This window comes from Lithobates pipiens, unplaced genomic scaffold (genome assembly GCF_037356315.1).
Source record: "Lithobates pipiens isolate NorthernLeopardFrog02 unplaced genomic scaffold, aLitPip1_a1.2 Scaffold_10, whole genome shotgun sequence".
Lineage (NCBI taxonomy): Eukaryota > Metazoa > Chordata > Amphibia > Anura > Ranidae > Lithobates > Lithobates pipiens.
In genome coordinates this window covers 37,625,079-37,650,523 of record NW_027507686.1, presented here as the reverse complement: position 1 = coordinate 37,650,523, position 25,445 = coordinate 37,625,079, and positions in this window count along the sequence as shown.

Here is a 25,445-nt window from a genome sequence, read left to right as displayed (position 1 = left end):
ACAGCCGGGGGTCTTCCGTCTTCGGGGGTCTTCTCGCCGGACTCCTCCGCTATGTGTGTGTAGCTCTTTTGCCAGCGGAGGAGTCCGGCTTTCTTCCTCCCCGCCGCCGGCCTCTTCTTCCGACTTCGGGGGTCTTGTCCCCCTCTTCGGTTCTTCTGCCGGGCCACCGCGCCTGGTCCGGTGGCCCGGTCTTCTGTCGCCGTCTTCCGTTCTTCTGTCGCCGCCTTCGGTTCTTCTGCCGGGCCACCGCGCCTTCTTGTAGCTCTTTTACAGGCGGTGGCCCGGTCTTCTGTCGCCGCCTTCCGTTCGTGTTCTTCTTCTTGTTCTTCTCCAGGCGATGTTGACACGTCGCTCCCTCCGGCCGGAATGCCAGAGCCGCCCTGCGCTGTGACTTATATAGTGACAATGGGGCGGGGTCACATGGTATATGTCACATGGGTTGGTCACATGGGTTGATGTCACATGGGGACTATGACATCGTAAGGGGGCGGGGTCACCATGTGACATCAACCCATGTGACATATACCATGTGACCCCGCCCCATTGTCACTATATAAGTCACAGCGCAGGGCGGCTCTGGCATTCCGGCCGGAGGGAGCGACGTGTCAACATCGCCTGGAGAAGAACAAGAAGAAGAACACGAACGGAAGGCGGCGACAGAAGACCGGGCCACCGCCTGTAAAAGAGCTACAAGAAGGCGCGGTGGCCCGGCAGAAGAACCGAAGGCGGCGACAGAAGAACGGAAGACGGCGACAGAAGACCGGGCCACCGGACCAGGCGCGGTGGCCCGGCAGAAGAACCGAAGAGGGGGACAAGACCCCCGAAGTCGGAAGAAGAGGCCGGCGGCGGGGAGGAAGAAAGCCGGACTCCTCCGCTGGCAAAAGAGCTACACACACATAGCGGAGGAGTCCGGCGAGAAGACCCCCGAAGACGGAAGACCCCCGGCTGTGCAATAAAATATTTTTTCCCCCTGTGTTGTGTTTTTATTTGTACTTTATTTCACAGGTGAATGGGTAGGGGTACATTGTACCCCATACTCATTCACATAGGGTGGGGGGCCGGTATCCGGGGGCCCCCTTCTTAAAGGGGGCTCCCGGATTCCGATAAGCCCCCCGCCCGCAGACCCCGACAACCAACGGCCAGGGTTGTCGGGAAGAGGCCCTTGTCCTCATCAACATGGGGACAAGGTGCTTTGGGGTGGGGGGGCCGTGCGGCCCCCCCCCTTCCCCAAGGCACCCCCCCATGTTGAGGGCACGCGGCCTGGTACGGCTCAGGAGGGGGGGCGCGCTCGCTCGCCCCCCTTTCCTGGCCGGCCGGGTAGCGTGCTCGGACAAGGGTCTGGTGTGGACTTGGGGGGAACCCCCACGCCGATTTTTTTCGGCGTTGGGGTTCCCCTTTAAGCCCATTCCAGGCGGCGGAGCCCGCGACGTCTCCTTCGCGGGCCCCGCCTACCTGTACACGCGCTCGAAATGGGCGGATTTGCCTCCTCCTTACGTGGGCGAGTCCGTTCATTTCAAAAGTTGAGCGAACTGTTTGCCCAACCTTGTTCGTCAAACAGTCCGCTCGTGTGTGGGCAAGTCCGCTCATGCAAATTTTGAGCGGACTGTTTGACAAACTGTTTGCCGAACAAGGTTGGGCGAACAGTCCGCGCGTGTGTACGCGGCCTCATGGTATGCATTTGTGTCAGGAATAATTGATGCCAGTGGGCCACCATAAACACGTGCAATTCGTTTTGCTCCAAACATAAATTCGGACAAATTTTAGGTTATTTGAAGATTTTGATGTATCCAAATCTCCAAATGAAATAGTAACAAATTTAGTTAAAATTTGTTTAACCACTTCAGCCTCGGAAAAATTGGCCCCTCAATGACCAAAGGACTTTTTACAATTTGACACTGCGCTGTTTTAACTGGTAATTGCGCGGTCATGCAATGCTGTACAAAAACAAAATTTGCGTCCTTTTTCCCCATAAATAGAATTTTCTTTTGATGGTATTTTATTGCTTCTGCAATTTTTTATTTTTTGCGATATAAACAGAAAAAGACCAAAAAAAAATTTTTCTACTTTTTGTTATAAAAAAAAAAAACAATAAACTCAATTTTAGACATACATTTAGGCCAAAATTTATTCAGCCACATGTCTTTGGTAAAAAAAAAGTCAATAAGCGTATATTTATTGGTTTGCGCAAAAGTTATAGCGTCTACAAACTAGGGTACATTTTCTGGAATTTATGCAACTTTTAGTTTATGACTGCCTAATTTCTTGAGGTGCTAAAATGGCAGGGCAGTACAAACCCCCCCCCCCCCATGACTCCATTTTGGAAACTAGACACCCCAAGGAAATTGCTAAGAGGCATGTTGAGCCCATTGAATATTTTCTTTTCTTTGTCACAAGTGATTTAAAAATGACAAAAAAATTAAAATTACACAAAGTTGTCACTAAATGATATATTGCTCACACATGCCATGGTTATATGTGGAATTGTACCCCAAAATACATTCTGCTGCTTCTCCTGAGTATGGGGATACCACATATGTGAGACTTTTCTGGGAGCCTAGCCGTATACGGGACCCCGAAACCAATCACCGCCTTCAGGATTTTTAAGGGCGTAAATTTTAGATTTCACTCTTTACTACCTATCACGGGTTCGAAGGCTATAAAATGCCAAGATAGCACAAAACCCCTCCAAAGGACTCCATTTTGGAAAGTAGACACCACAAGCTAATTGCTGAGAGGCATGTTGAGTCCATGGAATATTTTATATTTTGCCATAAGTTGCGGGAAAATTACAAACTTTTTTTTTTTTGCATAACGTTGTCACTAAATGATATATTGCTCAAACATGCCATAGGTATATGTGAAATTACACCCCAAAATGCATTCTGCTGCTTCTCCTGAGTACAGGCATACCACATGTGTGAGACTCTATGAGAGCCTAGCTGCGTACAGGACCCCGAAAACCAATCCCCGCCTTGAGGCTTTCTAAGGGCCTAAAATTGTGATTTTACTTCCTCACTACCTATCACAGTTTTGGAGGCCAAAAGAGCACAATACCCCCCCCCCCAAATTACCCCATTTTGGAAACAAGACACTTCAACCTATTTGTTGAGAAGCATGTTGAGTCCATGGAATATTTTATACTTTGCCACAAGTTTCGGGAAAATGTATTTTTTTTTTTACACAAAGTTGTCACTATATTGTTCAAACATGGCATGAATGATTATATGTGTAATTACACCCCAAAATACATTCTGCTGCTTCTCCTGAGTACGAAGATACCACATATGTGGGACTTTTTGGCAGTCTAACTGCATACGGGACCCCGAAAACCAATCACCGCCTTCAGGCTTTCTGAAGGTGTAAATTTTTGATTTCACTCCTCACTGCCTATCACAGATAGCACCATCCCCCCAAATGACCCCATTTTGGAAAGCAGACACCCCAAGCTATTTTCTGAGAGGCATGTTGAGTATTTTGTAGATATCGTTTTTTATCACAAAGTTTTGAAAAAAAAAATACAAAATACTCAACATGCCTCTTAGCAAATACCTTGGGGTGTCTACTTTCCAAAATGGGGTAATTTGATTTGGGGGGGGGTTGTGCTCTCTGGACATTTCAGGGCCTCCGTAACTGTTATAGGTAGTGAGGAGTAAAATCACAATTTTCCACCTTTGAAGTCCTGAAGGCGGTGATTGGTTTTCGGGGTCCTGTACGCTGCTAGGCTCCCAAAAATTCTCACACATGTGGTATCCCCGTACTCAGGAGAAGCAGCAGAATGTATTTTTGGGTGAAATTCCACATATGCCCATGGCATGTTTGAGCAATATATCATCTAGTGACAACTTTGTGCAATAATATGAACACTGCACTGGGTCACACTGTGATAGGGAGTGAAGGGGTTAACTGGGGGGGATCGGGAGTGACAAGTGTACCTACGTGTACTGGTGTTAGTGTAGTGTTGGTGCAACTTACTGTGAAATGTCTTCTCTCCTTTCTCTGGAATGAAAAGAGTTCCACGAGAGGAGATGACATCACTTCCCCTGCCTGTGTTTACACTTACACAGGCAGGGGAAGGATTTCATTCGCCAGAACCAATCAATAGGTCCAGGCCAGAAATCATTGGCTTGGGCCTGGAGACTGATTGGTTCTGAAGCGAATCAATCCGTCCTCTAGACAGCCGCACGCCTGACGTAGAGTAACATTGGTACGCCCAGCCGAGCCGACCTGCCGCAGTACAACTGCGGTGACTGGTCCAGAACTGGTTAATTTCATTATGTGTATTTGTTTTCTAAGGAATTCCAATTTTTTTAACCACTTGAGATCCGCGCTATAGTAAAAAGACGTGTATAGCGCGGATCTCAATTTCCGGGACTACGTCTATTGACGTCGTCCCCTTTAAGAGTTCCCCGCGCGCTCCCGGGAGCGCGCATCGGGGAAAATCTGTGTTGGCCGTGTCCGCTGGACACAGCCAATCACAGATCGCTGTAAACGGCCAATCACAGCGGCCGTTTACAGCGCGATCGCCTCCTCCAATGGGTGATGATCTCAAATGTAAACAAATGAGATCATCACCCATTGCCGAACGTGTCTCCTCACACAGCGATAGCGTGTGAGGAGACCGAAGGTGTTTGTGAGTGTAAAAGTGACAGTAAACTGATAAAAACCCCACCTGTGCCCAGATCTACCCTGCCAGTGCCCAGATCTACCCTGCCAGTGCCCTGCCAGTGCCCAGATCTACCCTGCCAGTGCCCACCTGTGCCCACCTGTGGCCACCTGTGCCCACCTGTGCCCACCTGTGCACCGCCAGTGCCCCGCCAGTGCCCGCCAGTGCCCGCCAGTGCCCGCCAGTGCCAGCCAGTGCCAATCGGTGCCCATCTGTACCAATCGGTGCCCATCTGTGCCTCAGCAGTGCCCATCTGTGCCGCCTAAGCAGTGCCCATCTGTGCCGCCTCAGCAGTGCCCATCTGTGCCGCCTAAGCAGTGCCCATCTGTGCCGCCTAAGCAGTGCCCATCTGTGCCCATCTGCTGCCTTATCAGTGCACATCCGTGCAATAAATCAGTGCACATCTGTGCCGACCTATCAGTGCCCATCTGCAGACTCAGCAGTGCCCATCTCTGCCGCCTCAGCAGTGCCCATCTGCCGCCTCAGCAGTGCCCATCTGCCACCTCAGCAGTGCACATCCGTGCAATAAATCAGTGCACATCCGTGCAATAAATCAGTGCACATCTGTGCCGACCCATCAGTGCCCATCTGCCGCCTCAGCAGTGCCCATCTGTGCCGCCTCAGCAGTGCCCATCTGTGCCGCCTCAGCAGTGCCCATCTGCCGCCTCAGCAGTGCCCATCTGCCGCCTCATCAGTGCACATCCGTGCAACAAATCTGCACATCTGTGCAATAAATCAGTGCACATCTGTGCCGACCCATCAGTGTCCATTTGTGCCACCTCAAAAGCGCCCATCTGTGCCACCTCAAAAACGCCCATCTGTGCCACCTCATCAGTGCCCATCAGTGCTACAATGGCTAAATGCGTCTTTTCCGCTGAGGAGGCGTACCAAATTATTTCCGCGGCCGACGAGAGCAACGGGGAGCTCTCCTCTTCCGATTCCTTTTCGGATTCGGATTCTGAAGACGTAACTTATGAGCCAGTCCTCAGCAGTGAAACACTGACTGATGAATCCGAGGAGGAAGATATCCGGCCCATCAAGCGAAGGCGTTCTAGTGAGGCAGTGCCGTCCACCAGCACCGCAGTGCCGTCCACCAGCACCACAATGCCGTCCACCAGCACCGCAGTGCCCCAGCAAGAAAGGCCAAGTACCAGTGGGGTGTCATCTCAGCCCCAAAGGGTTAGGAGCCATGCTGGCCTTCCCTATGCCCTTCAGAACCCCTTGTGGCTTCCTCCTAATTCAGGAGAGGCCAATGTTCCCCCTTTCACCGCCCAGCCAGGAGTCCAGGTGGACACGGAGAATTTTAGCTCCATCGATTTTTTTAATTTAATTTTTACGGAGGACATGTTGGCGTCAATTGTGGCCCAGTGCAACCTGTATGCACAACAATTTATTTTTCAAAATCCGACCTCCTATTATGCCCGTCCCTACGAATGGAGAGACCTAACGGTGGAGGAGTTCAAGCTTTTTTTAGGCCTCACATTTAATATGGGACTCAACAAAAAAAAACAATTACGTACCTACTGGTCAACCCACCCCCTCCACCACTCACCGCTCTTCTCAGCGGTAATGCCCAGAAGCAGGTATCAGATGATCCTGAGGTTCTTACATTTCAGTGACAATTCCCAATGCCTTCCACGAAATGATCCAAATTTTGACCGCCTTTACAAAATTCGACCAATACTAAATTATTTTTCTGAAATATTCCCCAAATTGTTTACCCCGGACCAACACATATGTGTGGATGAGTCCCTTATTAAATTTAGTGGCAGGCTTAGGATGAAGCAATTTATGCCCAGCAAAAGGGCCCGCTATGGGGTGAAGATCTACAAATTATGTGACCGAGCCACAGGGTACACATATTCCTTCAAGGTGTACGAAGGGAAGGACACCCAGCTACAGCCCCCTAATTGTCCGGATTATTTGGGATCCAGCGGAAAAATTGTTTGGGACCTCACATACCCCCTACTGGATAAAGGCTACCACCTCTATGTAGACAACTTCTACACATCTCTGCCCCTGTTCCACAACCTTCACCGGAAGAAGACGCCAGCATGTGGCACTGTAAAAAAGAACCGGAAGGGCTTTCCTCAAAGTCTGGTGAACAAGAAGCTGCGGAAAGGAGAAACCGCAAGTCTAAGAAACAAGGAGGTTCTGGCAGTGAAGTGGAGGGACAGAAGAGATGTGTACATGTTATCTTCAATCCACAACGATACCTTCGTAGAAATCCCCAGAAGGAATGGCCCCGTAAAGAAACCCAAATGTATTTCAGAGTATAATTTTTTCATGGGAGGAGTCGACTTCAACGACCAAATGATGGAACCATATCTGGTCTCAAGACGGACATATCATTGGTACAAAAAAGTAGTAATTTATTTTTTTCAATTGGCCATTTACAATTCATATGTCATTTACCGCAACGCCACCCAAAACCCCAAACGTTTCTTTGGCTACCAGGAGGAAGTTTTCACAGCCCTTATTTTCCCAAACGGCCCACCAGAAAATATCAGATCAGACGTTGTTAGTCGACTCTCCGAGCGCCACTTTCCGGATAAAATTCCCCCCACACCAGCAGGCAAAAGACGCCAAAAAAGATGTAAGGTGTGTACCAAAGCAGGAGTCAGAAGAGACACATGTTATTATTGTGCACAATGTCCTTCCCAACCAGGCCTCTGTATAGGCGACTGTTTTCGGCGTTACCATACTTCAATAAATTTTTAGTGAAGTATGGTAAACATAATCCTCAGTTCCTGCCTTCATACACCTTCACACCCCTTATGCCACTGCCTGCTCTGTAACGGACCCTGGCTTGTTATTTGACCACTCTTATGCCTGCCGATTCTGTACATACCGCTGCCTGATCTGGAACTGACCCTGGACTGTTATTCGACCACGCTTCTGCCTAACGATTCTGTACATACCTCTGCCTCATCTGGAACTGACCCTGGACTGTTATTCGACCATGCTTCTGTCTAACGATTCTGTATATATCTCTGCCTGATCTGGAACTGACCTTGGACTGTTTGACCACGATATTTGCCTGCCTCTTGGACTGATCTTGTATTCTGCAACTGGACTAGTGGGATTCAACACGGGGTCTCACATATGTGAGGGGCTCCAGTATAGTTTTTCTGGAAGAAGAAAACAATTTTCTTTGTTTTCTTATTCCTAGATTAGGGTCTGGAGACTCGGAGGCTTCAAAGAGATTTGGGAGGGAGAAGCCTCTACCCCTATCCCCATTCTGTCCTGAACGAGGCTCTACTTTTGTCTGCTGCCTGTAGGACTTACTGCCATCATGCCGCACTGACCACACCACAAGGACCTGCCTACTACCAGGACCAATATTTTTGGCACTGCTGACATCTCTGCACTAACCCTGGACTGTAATATGGACAGTATCCCTGCCTGCTGCCTGAAAAACTGTGTTCGCTGTTGCTGACCAAGTCCCTGCCTGCTGCCTGGACCAGTGATATCCTCCTGTGGACAACTGCGCTTCTAAAACCACAGGTAATCTTTTCTTTACCCTTTGCTCAGCATAATGTATTTGGGGGTGTAATTCTTGGTATGTGCAGGCTATGTGTCCCTGGAACGCCGACGGTGTTTCTTGCATGTTGCGCCTCTGTATTTGGTCAGGCTGTGTAAAAGTCTCACACATGTGGTATCGTTATACTCAGGAGGAGTAGTAGAACGTATTTTGGGGTGTTATTTTTGCTATGTAAATGCTATGCGTTGGAAATATCTTATAAACGGACAACTTTGTGTAAAAAAAAATGCGTTTTCATTTTTTTCCACATTTTCCGAAAACTTCTGGAAAAAAATGAACCATTGAAAAGACTCATTATGCCTCATAGATTATACGTTGGGGTGTTAGCTTTCCAAAATGGGGTCATTTTCTGGATGTTTCCATTGCCCTGGTGTTCCAGGGCCTTCAAAACTGTAATAGGTGGTTGAGAAATGAAATGTGTAATTTATGCTCCTAGAATGCCTGAAAGTGCTACTTCAAAATTAGGCCTCTGTATGTGGTCAGGCTGTGTAAAAGTCTCACACATTTGGTATCGTTATACTCAGGAGGAGTAGTAGAACGTATTTTGGGGTGTTATTTTTGCTATGTAAATGCTATGCGTTGGAAATATCTTATAAACGGACAACTTTGTGTAAAAAAAAATGCGTTTTCATTTTTTTCCACATTTTCCGAAAACTTCTGGAAAAAAATGAACCATTAAAAAGACTCATTATGCCTCATAGATTATACGTTGGGGTGTTAGCTTTCCAAAATGGGGTCATTTTCTGGACGTTTCCATTGCCCTGGTGTTCCAGGGCCTTCAAAACTGTAATAGGTGATTGAGAAATGAAATGTATAATTTATGCTCTTAGAATGCCTGAAGGTGCTACTTCAAAATTAGGCCTCTGTATGTGGTCAGGCTGTGTAAAAGTCTCACACATTTGGTATCGTTATATTCAGGAGGAGTAGTAAAACGTATTTTGGGGTGTTATTTTTGCTATGTAAATGCTATGCGTTGGAAATATCTTATAAACGGACAACTTTGTGTAAAAAAAAATGCGTTTTCATTTTTTCCCACATTTTCCGAAAACTTCTGGAAAAAAATGAACCATTGAAAAGACTCATTATGCCTCATAGATTATACGTTGGGGTGTTAGCTTTCCAAAATGGGGTCATTTTCTGGACGTTTCCATTGCCCTGGTGTTCCAGGGCCTTCAAAACTGTAATAGGTGGTTGAGAAATGAAATGTGTAATTTATGCTCCTAGAATGCCTGAAGGTGCTACTTCAAAATTAGGCCTCTGTATGTGGTCAGGCTGTGTAAAAGTCTCACACATGTGGTATCGTTATACTCAGGAGGAGTAGCAGAATGTATTTTGGGGTGTTATTTGTGGTATGCACATTCCGTGTGGGAGAAATAAGCTATTACAATGAAAATTTTGTGAAAAAAAATAAAATAAAAAAATCGTAATTTTGCAAAGAATTATGGGAAAAAATGACAACTTAAAATAACTAACCATGCCTCTTACTAAATACATTGGAATGTCTACTTTCCAAAAAGGGGTCATTTGGGGGGCATTTGTACTTTCCTGGCTTGTTAGGGTCTCAAGAATGGAGATAGGCCTTAGTACATCAGATGTGATCTTTTTTTGCAAATCTTTATGATTTGCACCATAGCTTGTAGACTCTATAAATTTCACACAGATCATATAATATGCAAAAATTTGGGTTATTTTTACCAAAGATGTGTAGTAGTATAAATTGTGGCCAAAATTTATGAAGAAAAATTGCTAATTTGCTAAATTTTGTCACAGAAACGAAGAAAAATTCATTTTTTTTCAAAATTTTCGGTCTTTTTTCATTTATAGCGCAGAAAATAAAAAACCGAGAGGTGATCAAATACCACCAAAAGAAAGCTCTATTGGTATGAAGAAAAGGACAAAAAAATCATTTGGTTACAGTGTTGCATGACTGAGTAATTGTCATTCAAAATGTGAGAGCACTGAAAGCTGAAAATTGGTCTGGGACTGAGGGGGGTTTAAGTGCCCAGTAAGCAAGTGGTTAAACAACTTAAATTTGTTTGGTCCAAAAATTATCGATCTATTTGAATTCTGTGTGAAGAATAGCTGGTTAAGGCCGCCACGTCCTTACCAACCAATGACTCATCAGCTGTCAGCAGACTTCCCCACTGCCAGATGAATGTAAACAAAAGAATTCCGGCAATGAAAAATGCAGAAAAAAAAACAGCGTGGGGTCCCCTGCAATCCATACCAGGCCCTTTGGGTCTGTTATGGATTTTAGGGAGAACCCCACGCTAAAATAAAAAAATTAAAATATGTGGGTTCCCCCCAAAACACACAACAGTCCCTTATGTGAGCATGCAGCCAAGCAGGCCAGGAAAGGGAGGGGGTGAGTGCCTCCCCCCCCAACCATACCAGGCCACATGCCCTCAACATGGGGGAATGCCTTTGGGCAGGGGGGCAGCGGGCTCCCCCCCAAGCACCTTGTCTCCAACGAGGGGGAAAAGGGATGAGGGCCTCTTCCCCATAACTCTGGCTGGAGGCTGTGGGGGTCTGCGAGCAGGGAGCTTATTGAAATCTGGAAGCCCCCTTTAACAAGGGGGCCCCCAGATCCCGACCCTCATGTGAATGAGTATGAGTATTCACCCAAAAAAGTGCAAAAACCTAAATAAAAACACAAGTTTTTGACAAGTCCTTTACATACCTCCCAACATTTTGAGATGGGAATGAGGGACACCTACTAACAAATGTATGTAGGCATAGGACACGCCCCCTGTCACACCCCCTTAAAGGAGAATAAACCAAAAAAAAGGTTAATTAAATCCATAAGGGCTTTTTTTTACCACTACTATTCCTTTATATTGGCTTTTAAAATTTACAAATGCAGCAATTTAGAAATTGGATGAAAGGTTTAGCACTGGGAAACAATTATTGATAGATAAGTAGTGCATTTTATATACAACTATATAAATCAGACCAAAATGAGGGACAAATGATGGGGGGAAGAGGGACAGAGGGGACATTGCTCCAAATCGGGGACAGTCCCTCGAAATCAGGGAAGGTTGGGAGCTATGTCTTTATTAGAAAAAAAATAAAAAATGTCCCCCAGTGTAGATCCAGACTGCTGGAAACTGAAGTTTTTAGAAAAAGATGGGCCGGTGTACTATACCTATTCCTGGAAGAAAAATGAAAACCCCAGACAGGAAAACTCTGTCCCATGTTAGCCTTTCAAGATGTTGCTTTTCGTTTATACATACGTTTGCACCTTAAGGTTCTGCCAAGGTTGTGGTGTTAAATTACAACCTTTCTATCTTTATAGTCTTGATGTAGGAAAAAAATGTGTCATCATGATTGTGCGGCAGCACATACCTGCTTTATATTCTAGATAAAGATCAAGCAGATACCGAGAAATGGTTGTAGAATAATATGCTCAAAGCAGATATGACACTTCCTGGGTATATTTTAATCAATCACAACTGTGCTGAATAATATATGGAAGTTATAAACAGTGTTTTGAGGTGGCTATTGTTACTTCCCGTAATTCCAAGACATTATTCTGTACTCAACGCTGTACACACAACACTCCTATATGTATCCGAGTAGTCCCTGGTTTGGTGAAATGAGTGAGTTTTTAAGAAAAACTAACATCTTCTAAGCCCTTGTACACACGGTCGGACATTCCGACAACAAAATCCATCAGATTTTGTCCGAAACTGGTGTTGCATACACGCGGTCGGACAAAGTTGTCGGAAAATCCAATCATTCGGAACGTGATGACGTTATTTCGTTACGATGGGACTACGTTCAGGCTAGTAGCCAATAGCTTTGGTCTAGGAATTTGACCTGAGCATGTGTGACACTTTGTCCGATCGGAATTCTCTACAAACGATCGGACAAAGTCCGATCGGATCATGTTGTAGGAAAATGTTATAGCCCAGCTCTAAAACTTTGTCGGTCAGATATTCCAACGGAAACAGTCCGATGGAGCCCACACATGGTCGGATTATCTGACAACACGGTCCGATCAAACATTTTCCGTCGGAATGTCTGACCGTGTGTACAAGGGCTAAGACGGTTTACATCAGTGGTGTTGAGTCTACTAGGTAAGTGGGGTCATTAAGTTTGACTCCTGAAAACACCAAAGGACACATATGTGAGTCAGTATCTGCAGTACTATAGAAGTCTATTACACATGGGTTTAACAAGATGGACTCGGTCTTTTTTCAACCAGTCTAACTACACTATATAAGCAAAAGTATTGGGATGCCTGCCTTTACACGTACATGAACTTTAATGGCATCCCAGTTTTAGTCTGTAGGGTCCCATATTAAGTTGGCCCACCTTTTGCAGCTATAAAAGCTTCAACGCTTCTGGGAAGGCTGCCCACAAGGTTTAGGAGTGTGTCTATGGGAATGTTTGACCATTCTTACAGAAGCGCATTTGTGAGGTCAGGCACTGATGCAGAGGAGAAGGCCTGGCTCGCAGTCTCTGCACTAATTCATTCCAATGGTGTTCTATTGGGTTGAGGTCAGGACTCTGTGCAAGCCAGTCAAGTTCCTCCACCCCAAACTCACTCATCCATGTCTTTATGGAGCTTGCTTTGTGCACTGGTGCACAGTCATGTTGGAACAGGAAGGGGCCATCCCCAAACTGTTTCCACAAAGTTGGGAGCATGAAATTGTCCAAAATATCTTGGCATGCTGACCCCCTAAGAGTTCCCTTGACTGGAACTTAAGGGCTAAGCCCAACCCCCGAAAACCAAACCCCCACATAATCCCCCCTCCACCAAATGATTTGAACCAGTGCACAAATCAAGGTCCATCAAGACATGGATGAGCAAGTTTGGGATTGAGGAACTTGACTGGCCTTCACATAGTCCTGACCTCAACCCGATAGAACACCTTTGGGATGAATTAGAGTGGAGACTGCAAGCCAGGCCTTCTCATCCTCATCAGTGCCCTCACCTCACAAATGCGCTTCTGGAAGAATGGTCAAAGATCCACATAGACACACTCTAAACCATGCTGTCCACACTAAACCATGTGGACAGCCTTCCCAGAAGAGTCAAAGCTGCAGCAGGTACATATTTATATGTGTGTATATATATATATATATATATATATATATATATATATATATATATATATATATATAAACACATATACCGTATTTACCCTTAAAAGCAGGGGAAAATCGCGGGTGCATGTTATATGTCGACCCCCCACAGTTCTGAGCCTCTGGGCGGCTTTTGGCTGCCTTCGGCCGTTCTCGGCAGCTTTCGGCCGCCTTCGGCTCTTCTCGGCGACTTCCACCCGTTCTCAGCAGCTTCCGGTCACCCTCGGCCATTCTCAGTGGCCGAAAGCTGCCAAGAACGGCCAAAGGCGGCCGAAAGCTGTCGAGAAGAGCCGAAGGCGGGCAGAGGCCGCTGAGAACTACTGCGCGCCGCCGAGATACACAGGACATCCGGCTCTGTATCTCGGTGGCAGTATTTAAAAAAAAAAAAAAAAAGAGGCAAATAAAACTGACAAGGCTGCAATGGTGGACAAGGCTGCAGATGGACAATGATAAGGCTGCATTGATGGGCATTTAAATGTAAGTTTTTTTTTCCCTTAAACGTCCCTCCTAAAAGATTTTTTTCCTTAAAATTCCCTCCTAAACTTGGGGTGCGTGTTATACGCTGATAAATACGGCAAATAAATAAATAAATAAATAAATATATATATATATATATATATATATATATATATATATATATATATATATATAGACCCCAGACCCGGAAGTGTCAGATCATGTACTAGGTATGTGATCTGGCAGAGTGCGGCCGCCCTGCCACAGTATTAATGAATCTTTTAAGTTTCGTTAATCAGGCACAGTATAGTCCGGCTACACCGATCTCCATCACAACTTCCAGCAGAGGGGGTGACGTCCTGTGAATCCTATCATGGCCGATGTCCTGACCAGCAGGAGTCTTTCGGCGTGTGTGCAGAGTCCAAAGCGAGGAGAGTTGGAGGGCAGCTGATGGATTACAGGGAAGCGCTAAAACACAGCATGTGGCGTGATGGCGTCACAGATGAAATGGCGATGCGTTTCCGAGCATGCTCACTAGCGGGACGTCTTTAGTGCGTGCTCCTTTCTTAGACTACTGTGCTGATTAATGACACAGGCCAATTAAATTTTAATGCCCCTGGGCAATTTAACCCTTTTTCTGGCAAAATCCTTATTTCCAGCATCTTAAAATCAATGTGTAAATAAGTTGACTGTTAAAATGCTTAGCGGCATGAGATTAAAATACCCCATGCACTCCTGTCCTTACACAAACCCCTATGTATTATTTGTCTATTTGTACTTGGTGTTCTGTTACCTTCAGTGAAAGCTTCACACAGTACCAAAAAGAAACTCAAAGAGTATAGACCGGGAGGATTAAATGTTAGATTAAAGTGCACGGTGTGTAATGATTGTGTGATGTCCAAAAGCCTCAGAATCCATTCTTCAAAAACTGTTTGTTAGATTTTTATTAAACAGAAGATAGAAAAAGTAACAACAGAATTACATTAAAGCAGTATTAAACCCCAAAGCAAATATTTATTATATTGCAGCGTATCCTTTGGTGTGATGGGTGCATTCGTTTTCTTTTTTTAGGCTTACTGTCTGGATCACCAGACGAAAATATAAGAAAGAAAGTCTATTGTTTTTCAAAAGAACAAGCTCTCCAGCAAAATGTATCGGTTTACAGGAACGAGACATACCTTTTATCACTTACAGGAGTGCATACAATGATCAGCTTTTATTTATTAAAACCTTGGTCAAATGTATTGGTAAAACCTTTATTCCAAAAGGGAAACAAACTGCTTGCTGTAACTGCTTCGAAAATGTGAGCTGGAGTTTGGCTTCAATGTGTTATGCCCTGTACACACGGTCGAAAATTCCGATGCAAAAGGTCCGATCGGATTATATTGTCGGAAAATCCGATCGTGTGTGGGCTCTAGCGGACTTTAATAAATTTGAGAGCTGGATATAAAATTTTCAGACAAAAAAAATCAGATCGGACTTTTTCCAATTGTTTGTAGAGAATTCAGACGGACAAAGTGCCACACATGCCCAGATCAAATTACGAGACCAAAGCTATTGCCTACTAGCCTCTACATAGTCCCGTCGTACGCAACAAACGTCACCACGTTCCGAACGATCGGATTTTCCGACAACTTTGTCCGACCGTGTGTATACAACACCAGTTTCGGACAAAATCCATCGGAAAAAATCCAACAGATTTTGTGGTTGGAATGTCTGACCGTGTGTACAGGGCATAGGTGAATTTAGATTTGCTAGTACATTTAACACTACCCCTCCCCCCCCCCCCACAACAAGACTGGCAGTGCTGCAGTGCTCCTTCATCCAGATTAGGGGCACTCTAATGCCCTGTACACACGGTCTGACTTTCCAATGGAAAATGTGCGATCGGATCTTTTTGTTGGAAAATCCGATCATTTGTGGGCTCCATTGGACTTTTTTCCGTCGGCATTTTCGGACACACAAAGTTTGAGAGCTGGATCTAAAATTTTCCGACAACAAAATCCGATCGTTTCAATTACAATCGTGTGTAGACAATTCCGACGGACAAAGTGCCGCACATGCTCAGAATAAATAACCTTGGGGGTTAAAAGTGCCATGCTACCATCCGAAAAGCAACGCAGTGGCATAGCGCCATTAAAACAAGCGACGCTTTACCGCCCCAGTGTGAAAGTGGACTTACAGATTACAGCGCCTAGAGGTGATTCAGTTCGCATTGTGCGCTATACAAGTATTTCATTCATTCATTACCAGGTGAAAACAGAGGGGAAAAGCCTAAAAATAGAAAATAATGCAGCCATCATATCTAATGATTGGTAAGCTGCAATATATTACATTTTTAGTTTTTGGATTTTCAAAACAAAAATATCAATAGTACAAATGCAATAATGAAAGCAGCAGACACCAGGGATCTTTCACACATGTTAAGACCCCTTTCACACTGGGGCCGCCCGTGCGCTCTCGGAAAAAGCGCCACTCATTTTAGGGGTGCTTTACCGCTGTTTAAGTGGCGCTTTTAGGCCTGCTAGGTGGGACGCTTTTAATCCCAAAAAAGGGGTTAAAAGCTCCCATGTTGCAGTGCTTTCGAATCAATTTTCAGATGCTTCGGAAGCACTGCCCATTCATTGCAATGGGCAGGGCATTTTGGTAGCGCTGTATACAATGCTCCCAAACCGCCCCTCAGATGCTACTTGCGCTGGTGTGAAAGCACCCATTGCAATGAATGGGAGACAGTTTTCAGGCGCTTTACAGATGCTATGTCTAGCGCTAATTCGCCTGAAATTGCATCCATGGAAAAGGGGTCCTAAAGACATGTAATGGTGACAAAAACAATTTGTAAAAAAAAAACAAAAAAAAAACATTTTTATACCTTAAAGAGGAGTTCCACCCTAAAGTGGAAGTTCCGCTCATTGGAACTCTCTCCCCCTCCGGCACCTTTCAGGGAGGGGGGGTGCACATACCTGGATTATACAGGTATCTGCACCCACTTCCGGGACAAGCTAGCTGCAGATGCCCCCCCCCCCCCCCCCGTTGTATTCTGGGAAGCACACAGTTCCCAGGACACAACGGGGACCAGTGAAGAAGTGCAGCACAACTCGCGCATGCGCAGTAGGGAACCGGGCAGTGAAGCCACAACGGTTCACTTCCTGATTCCCTGACAGAGGATGGCGATTGCTCGTCATCTGCTGCCGACATCGCTGGACCCTGGAACAGGTAGGTGTCTATTTATTAAATGTCAGCAGCTGCAGTATTTGTAGCTGCTGACTTTTAATATTTTTTTTTTAAGGTGCACTTTAAAGGTCCTCTTTAAAAAATATCTCACCATGCCTCCTACTAAATACCTGTAATGCCCCGTACACACGAGCGGACTTTTCAACATCAAAGGTCCGACGGAACGATTCCAGCGGACTATTCAATCGTGTGTGGGCTGCAGCGGACTTTTGATTTGCAAAAATCCGACAGACTTTAGAAATGGAACATGCTTCAAATTTTTCCGCCAGAACTCTGCCGGACCCAGAAATCCGCTCGTGTGTGTGCTAGTCTGATGGACTAAAACCGACGCTAGGGCAGCTATTGGCTACTGGCTATGAACTTCCTTATTCTAGTCCAGTCATACGTCATCACGGTCGAATCCGTCGGACTTTGGTGTGATTGTGTGTGGCCAAGTCCGTTCATTCGGAAAGTCCGTCAGAACTCTGTCAGAACTCTGTCAGAACTCCGTACGAACTCCGTCGAAAGTCTGCCGGACTTAAGTCCTGTCGTGTGTACGCGGCATAACACCTTCTACCAAAAGATAGGTGCTAATAATACGTTTTTACTAGGAACTGTCAACACAGGCTAATTTAGGAAGGCCTATTGAAGTGAAAGGGGCCGCGCGGTTATACTGCCAGCAAAGCGCCGCTGCAGCAGCGCTTTGCGGTGGTTTTAACCCTTTCTCGGCCGCTAGCAGGGGGGGTAAAACTGCTCCGTTAGCGGTCAGATACCACCGCTAAACCGGCGGTAAAGTGGTGCTAAAAATAGTGCAGTTTTACCGCCGCACCGCCCTGGTGTAAAAGGGGCCTTAGGGAGGAAAGCGTTGAGTGCTTAGTGTGAAATTTACAATAATTTTGACCTCTAGAACTGAAAAGCGTCACTCTGGCCTCTTACTTGATTTAGAAAGTCTCAGATGGCTCTGGAATGACACAAAGAAGTATTTGGTAATAACATTCAAATGGAAACAGCATGTGTGGCAATTATACCCGTTATACCAAATTTGGAAAGAAATCTGAGTTTTAGTTTATTCGTTTTTCATCAGTTGGCTCTGGGAAAACGAACGATAACGAGCGTATATTTTGTTCTCTATTTTACCAGTTGGCGTTCCCGGCTTTTGCATGCCATCTTGTATTGCACAAGTGATGCAGGGAGTAAAACACAGAACAAATGTCATCTTAGGACTCAAGAAGCATGTAAAAGTGAACAGCTGGCGCTCGTTTGGCCCGCATGATCTTCCCGTAATGCTTCTTGCTGGAGGCACAAGTAATATTTTAAGCCACTGTCACATAGTGGTCACAGAGCCAGCATTGACGTGGAAAGAAAAGTCGCAGTTTTATCCAAAACATCTTGATTTCCGTATGGGATTGTGACAAAGTGGCAGATAGGAATCTATCCCTGCTTTTTTTTTTTTTGGTCAACGCATCTTTCAAATTTTTTGGAGAAATGCAGAATTTAATCAAACGAAAATTACAAGTTTGTGAACTTTTACATTACAGTTTACGCAAAGAGTGTGATAGAAGGGTGGCACAGTGGTGTAGTGGTTAGCACTCTCACCTCGCAGTAAGAAAGGTTGCTGGTTGGAATCCCAACCATGACACTACCTGCCTGGAGTTTGCATGTTCTCCCTATGCCAACTTTACTGTAAAAAAAAGTGCGCTAATTACGGTGTGACAAAAAGTATGCAACGACCGCCATTTTTTTCTCTAGGGTGTTAGAAAAAATATATAATGTTTGGGGATTCTAAGTAATTTTCTAGCAAAAATTTTTTTTTTACTTTTTAAACACAAAATCTCAAAACGAAGCTCGGTCCTTAAAGCGGGATTCCGCTGCCGTTTTTTTTTTTTTTTTTACCTTTGTCACTGGTGGGCGATTCCTACGGTGTCTTTGCAGTCACGATCGGCGTCTTTTTAACCCCCGGTGTGACGATTTCATTGCTAAGGAAAACTTTTAAAAAAGCAGTCCGGCGGTTTCCATTTTCACTGTGGGCGTTTGAAGCCCACAGGCATTTACTTCCTGGATGCGATGACGCTGAGCTCCCAGCATCCACCACTCCATCTCGCACATGCTCATTGAGTGTCCTCTTTGTTTTCCTTTCTCTTGCCTCATGTGCTATAGTGGTAATGGCAGATAGAGCTGCCTGCCCACTTTCAAAATGGCAATTTCGGACATGCCCTCATCACGTGATCGGCGTCCTCCTTCCGAAATCTCACGAGATTTCGGCATGACTGTGTCCCCCACTGATTCCTGGGAAATAGCTAAAAAAGTTCCCAGGGACCATTGCGAAGCCGATAAACACGCCTACTCCCATGGGAGGAGAGCCCGGAAGTCGGCATAAACATTAAAAATAAAAGGTAAATACTGCATATTATTTTATTTCAATGGTCATAACTGCATCTATGTTCCAAAGCCATTTGAATAAGATGAACTTGCAATTTTCTGTACAAAACCGCTTTAAAGTGATTGGATTTGATTGACAGCAGCGGGAGCCAATGGCTGCACTGCTATAAATCTATCCAATCAAGTGCCCAGAACCCCCTTCGAAAGAGACAGCACGTCCCCGGTGGGTCAAGTTTTAGTGATCAGGTAAGTAAAACGGGGGGCAGTCGCTGCCAGGTGTTTTTTCATCTTAATGCATAGGATGCATTAAGGTGAAAAAACATGAAGGTTTACAACCCCTTTAAGTGGTTAAACAACTAAAAAAAAAATCCGTGTTTAACGGGTTCCCGCCTGACCTATGACAAGGTGATGCCAGCAGGAACCTCTCATCCTTCCGACTGGACGTCATATAACATCCTGCCGATCACGCTGCCCGTGTGCGCCCCCCGGTGGGGGGCTACAGAGATAAGTTAGAGCGTATTTTTAAGCATATTTACTGCTTGGTAAGAATATGTAAATACGTGTCCATAGCTTGGCCACAAGTTGACATTAACAAATTTGGCCACAAACTGACGATTGTTGTATATGGAAAGACCTGCCAGACTGAATTGCATCTGCTTATTTGTGCACATTTGACGACCTATCTATGCTGGCATTCAGACTCAGTCACCGCTGCTGGAAAAGGTATAAATGTAGTAAAAAATGAGTAGTAGTAAGGTAGTAATCTGGTCATCTGAGAAGACTGCTTTTGATTTATGAGGGTACACAAACACATTCATTGCAGCTCATTTGTATCTCCGACATACTGAAAATACAAAACAGAACCAGTTTATTGCAGCCACTAATCAAAATTGGAAACCTGCTTTGAAATTTGAATGCAACTGGTGGCAGCCAGGAGACACCGCGCAAACTGTATGGAACAGTGTAAATGCCGGCTGCATTTGTCTACAGAGAGCCAAAATTCATTGAAAGTGAGCGGACTTTCTGATTTTAGCATTGCTGCAGTGTTTGCTGGACAGCATTAGTAGCTAACAAAACAGGTTTTACTTGCCGCTTGAAATTTTTCTTTAAAGTGAACCTGTGCTTTGTTGATGATGGGCAAAGCTATAGGTTCACTCAACTCCTCCCCAGCTAAACATACCTGCTCTTTGCTGCTTCTTCATTCCCTTCAAAAAGAGCAACTTCTGTGTAAGGTCCAAGTCAAGACCACCCTCATTTGACAGAACTGGGCCAATCACCATGTCATAGTACTGTCATCTGGGTATCTACCTTAAATTGCATTGTTATTCTGATAGTGTACTTGTTTGTAGCCTAAATGCTGAAATTTTCACTTAAAACTGCAATTTTGTAACTTTTGTAAAATGGCAGTAAAAATTTGGCTTTGCCAGTAACTTTTGGGTGTCGTGCCAGTAAATTTCAATCTGGTAGGTTGGCAACACTGAGGCGAAGGCAGAGATCCTCTGGGCTGGACAGCCTAAGTAGGCAGGACTGACGAGCAGGATATCATCAACAGCTGAGTACCTGTGGAGACATTGGAGCTGGCAATTAGCCGACAGCTGACGGTCTGCTCAGAGAAGGAAGGGCTGAGCCCAGCCCTGACAGGTTTTGATACCGTAGGTTTTCTGTGAAAATAGTTCCATAACTCGGGATGCTGCCTTGATTATTGTTAATAAATCGCACATAGACCACGCTTATAAGGGGGTCATATACATTCCAGTAAGCATAGCAGTGTGGCTGGTGACACCTTGGCTTTCCTGTAATTTCCAACTTCCACACGGCATGTGGGACTATATCTTGATTAACTGTTTGACTTCTCCCTATTTTGGCCTTTTTTTGAGCTGTTTATTGCTCCTTTTTTGGAGTCACATATTTATTCATCTTGTCACTCATTAATATTGAGATATTGATATCTTATAACAGTTTATATTGCTCACTATTTTAAGTTCATTGTTTCACTTAAGCGCTGCACTGTTTGTAATTGAAATTTATAAAATATCAACAGGGGCGGACTGACAACTCATGGGGCCCCCGGACAATAGGAGATTATGGGGCCCCCGGGCAATCAGAGATTATGGGGCCACACAGTAGGCACAAACACACACACGCAGTATACAATCACACAGTATACACAGACAAGGTACTAGAGAGGCGGGGCAGCTATAATCTCAGGATTTTTAGACCAAAAGGATGTCAGTAAGGGACATTTCAGAGACAGATGTAAAAAAAAAAACACAAATTTTTACATACTGTCCCTGGTTTTACTGAGGCTGGCAACCCTGATGGGGCCCCCTAGTGGCATGGGGCCCTCGGGCAGTGCCCGAGTGGCCCAATGGTCAGTCCGCCCCTGAATGTCAAATGTCAAGATATAGTGTACAGCAGCTGTTTGAACAAACTTTCACCATTAGCACAGATATATTTGGTTTTGCTTAGCGCCAGTTCATGGGGCTCTGGCGTATATCTGTGGGTAGAGGGCACAGGTGCACCATTCAGCCCCACTGCAGGCAGCTTTTTTGAGTTCCTGGCATTCATTCCTTGGAACATACTGTCCTGAATGTTCCTATTGCTAGGTGCACTGTTCAGCCCCATCCAACCACAGCAGTTGTCAGACTCTCATAGAGTTTGACAGGCTAGTTGTGGGTGGAGGACACAGGTGACCCACTGCAGATAAACACCAGAACCTCTTGTACTTGGCTAAACTAAGCTTGTAAGCAGGGGTTAGTACCCCTTTCAGGGAAACTCTACACCTCAAAGGGTATTGTGGATTGGGCTAATTTAACCTTATAATTTAGTACTGTAGGAACTAAGTGTGAAATGTTAATACGAAGAAACAACCTGCAATACCTCGTTATGTAGCTTACAGTCTACAGCGGAGAATGCTCTTCGGGGGAGGTCTGATATAGACCCCAGAGGATAACCCTGTAAATCAAAAAGGAAACAAAGGCGCAGAGGGAGAACCCATCTAAGAAAACCTGCTGGGTGAAGGAATGATGGAACTGCTGGTGGACATCCCTTTGTTAATACTGAGTTTGAGCAGTACAGTAATTTGATGTCTACTGGAAAGAGGAATACATTTACTTCTGTAACTGGAAGAATTTTGTACTCCACTCATGCTACAGTAAAGCATTACATTTGTATATACATTCTTTGTGAGGTGGGCCTCTGGCCAAGAGCGTTTAACCAAGATGGCAGCTTCCTCCATTTGACGGGTGTGTGGTACCCGTCTTGTTCTTGTTAGCCCTTGTATACACGGTCGGACATTTCGACAACAAAATCCGTCGGATTTTGTCCGAAACTTGTGTTGCATACACACGGTCGGATAAAGTTGTCGGAAAATCCGATCGTACGTAACGTGATTTCGTTACGACGGGACTACGTTCACGCTAGTAGCCAATAGCTTTAGTCTAGGAATTTGATCTGAGCATGCATGGCACTTTGTCCGATCAGAATTCTCTACACACAATCGGACAAAGTCCGATCGGATCATGTTGTCGGAAAATTTTATAGCCCAGCTCTAAAACTTTGTCCGTCGGATATTCCGACGGAAACAGTCCGATGGAGCCCACACACAGTCGGATTATCCGACAACACGGTCCTATCGGACATTTTCCGTCGGAATGTCCGACCGTGTGTACAAGGGCTTTCAGGAGAAAGTTAGGAATTGCCCCTGGGCCAGCATGACTGTTATTAGCGGCAAATCTGGGGCCTACTTACAAGCCTCTTCTAGTTCCAAGACTCACTCCTTGTGCCTTTTTGAGTTCTTCCTTTAAATGTCTTCTTCAAGCTTAGGAACATCATTTTCTCTACCCAACAGGGGCAATCTCTCTCTTTAAGCACACCACATAAATCCATTTAATTAATACTATCTAATACCAAAGCTTTTGCTCTTGTAATCTTTACTCGCATACATCAAAATAAAACCCCTGGGGATTAACATAACAGAATCTCACAGAATGTACTTTCCAGCTACCTTTGGCTTCAGCCTTTCTGTATGCTACCTTCCACCTTTAATATCATTTTTCTCAATTTAGCATCTGCCGATTCATCTTACACAGTGGCCAATAAACCATTAAATAAATAAACCTGTTGAACACCACAATTTGAGAGAGACAGAAAGAGGTTTTTTTTTTTCCTCTTCTAGTTTTCTGTAAGATTCTTTAGACTTTAGTAGCTGTGGGAGAGTTTTGTGAATATTTCTGATTAATTTTATCTCTAGTGAAAGTGCCAAAGAAAGAGCATTTGTAATGAGTTAAAGCTTGGAGAATCAATCAGATTTAGCACCTGAAGCAGGCTGTGAGGCAACGCCAGTTATCTTCTCCGAAACAATGACGTTTTGTGACTGGAATACCATTACGAGCAAAAAAAAAAAAAAGTAAGTGGTTTGTTTGGCTCTTCTTTTCGAAATTCAGCATTGGCTTTAGGAACGAATAGCACTGCCACAGCTTATGAATTATCTTAAATATTAATTTCACCCCCCCCCCCCCCTTTCCTTTTTTTTATAAATTAAATTGAGTATTTGTAGATGTGATATTTTCAAAGAGCATTTTTTTTCTCATTTTTTATTTATCTATTTTTTTAATTTTTTTTGCTGTTAGCAGGTGTACAATGGAATAGAGATGGTCTTGCATATTAGTGGAGATTTGTTAATTATGGGTTCTATTCAAGCAATTTCTTGCATCGGGGGAGTAGAAACTCGCTATTAATTTAGCATGAAATACACAAAGAGCTTTGCAGCTGCAAAGCTAACCCAGTGTTTAAATACTGTAGCCCACTCATACTAGAGAAGGCAATGCTAATTAATCTATTTGCTGATGTTATTTGGGTAGAAGATATTCAAGGAAGGAGTAGACTATGTAGTTCTAGAGATTTTAAGTGTCTTACAATGAAATAATACCACCCTCCTGCCCAGCCCCTTCCCAAAACACAAAAAATGCTAATAGAAACCCTGAATTACATATCCATCTTGCAGAAAACACTATTATAAGCTACTGTATTGACTGGATCTCATTTAAGTTTACTGAGAGGAACAAAGTACAATAAAAGCAACAAATTGGTCAACTCTGTCTGAACGTCAGGCCTTTAAAGTAACTCCATGGGCTTAACTATACGGGGCAAAGCATCAGGTTAACTGTAAAGACAGTCACAAAGCAGTTAATACTTCTATTCCTAGGGTCCTTGAGTCTTGATCATAAAAGACCCCATATGGCACAAACTTCCTGCAGCAGTGGAGGACACCTAGTTCTCTGCCTCCTGCTGCCTCTTTCTTGCAGGGAAGATATCAACATGTCTTCTTCTTCCTACTACTGCTCAAAAAATGGAATAGGAAGGCTTGGACTTTTTAGGCATGACCACAAAAGGTATATGGTATAAAAAGCTATACATTTATTAAACATAGAAAAGACATCTAAAAACATAGAGCATCAACAAAGCAAGTCAGTGTAACCGCATTATACATGATGAAGGCTCCGAATGCGAGCGTTGTAACTACGCCCCTCGATCTCAAGTGGCTGACGTTCTCCACCTGCTGATGTGCTCATTGTAGGACACAAACACCCCGGAGTGATGGACATAGTAGCCCATTATGCTTTACCTTTGCAGGGAAACAAAGAGGAAGTAAAAGCCATCAGGGTCTACTTCTTCTTTAAGAACCTACCAGCAGAAGACTGATAACATCATCTAAGCCAACCTTTTTCAGCTAGGGTGCCATGCCTTCTGGGTTCTAATCAGGGGTGCCTTGGCAAATTCCTAAAAATTGCACTTAATTGCTTAAAAACGGACCAGCAACTAGCACAAGCCTGTGTTTTTGTTACGCAAAGCCACAGTTTTTATTCTGCAACATTACCACCCTAGGTGCCATCTGGGACAGCCACTGGTATCCCAACAACTGATGATGTCATTGGTTTATAAGGAGTATGTTGAAGAGTGCATCCTTGTTTGTCCCTTCTTGATCTCTCTCCAGCAGCATTGGCATCACATTAGCTCAGTAAGGGATAGAAGACGATAGAAAACTAGTCAGTGTGCAAAGGTATACCGTATTTGCTTTGTAAGAATAAACCACCTCTAATG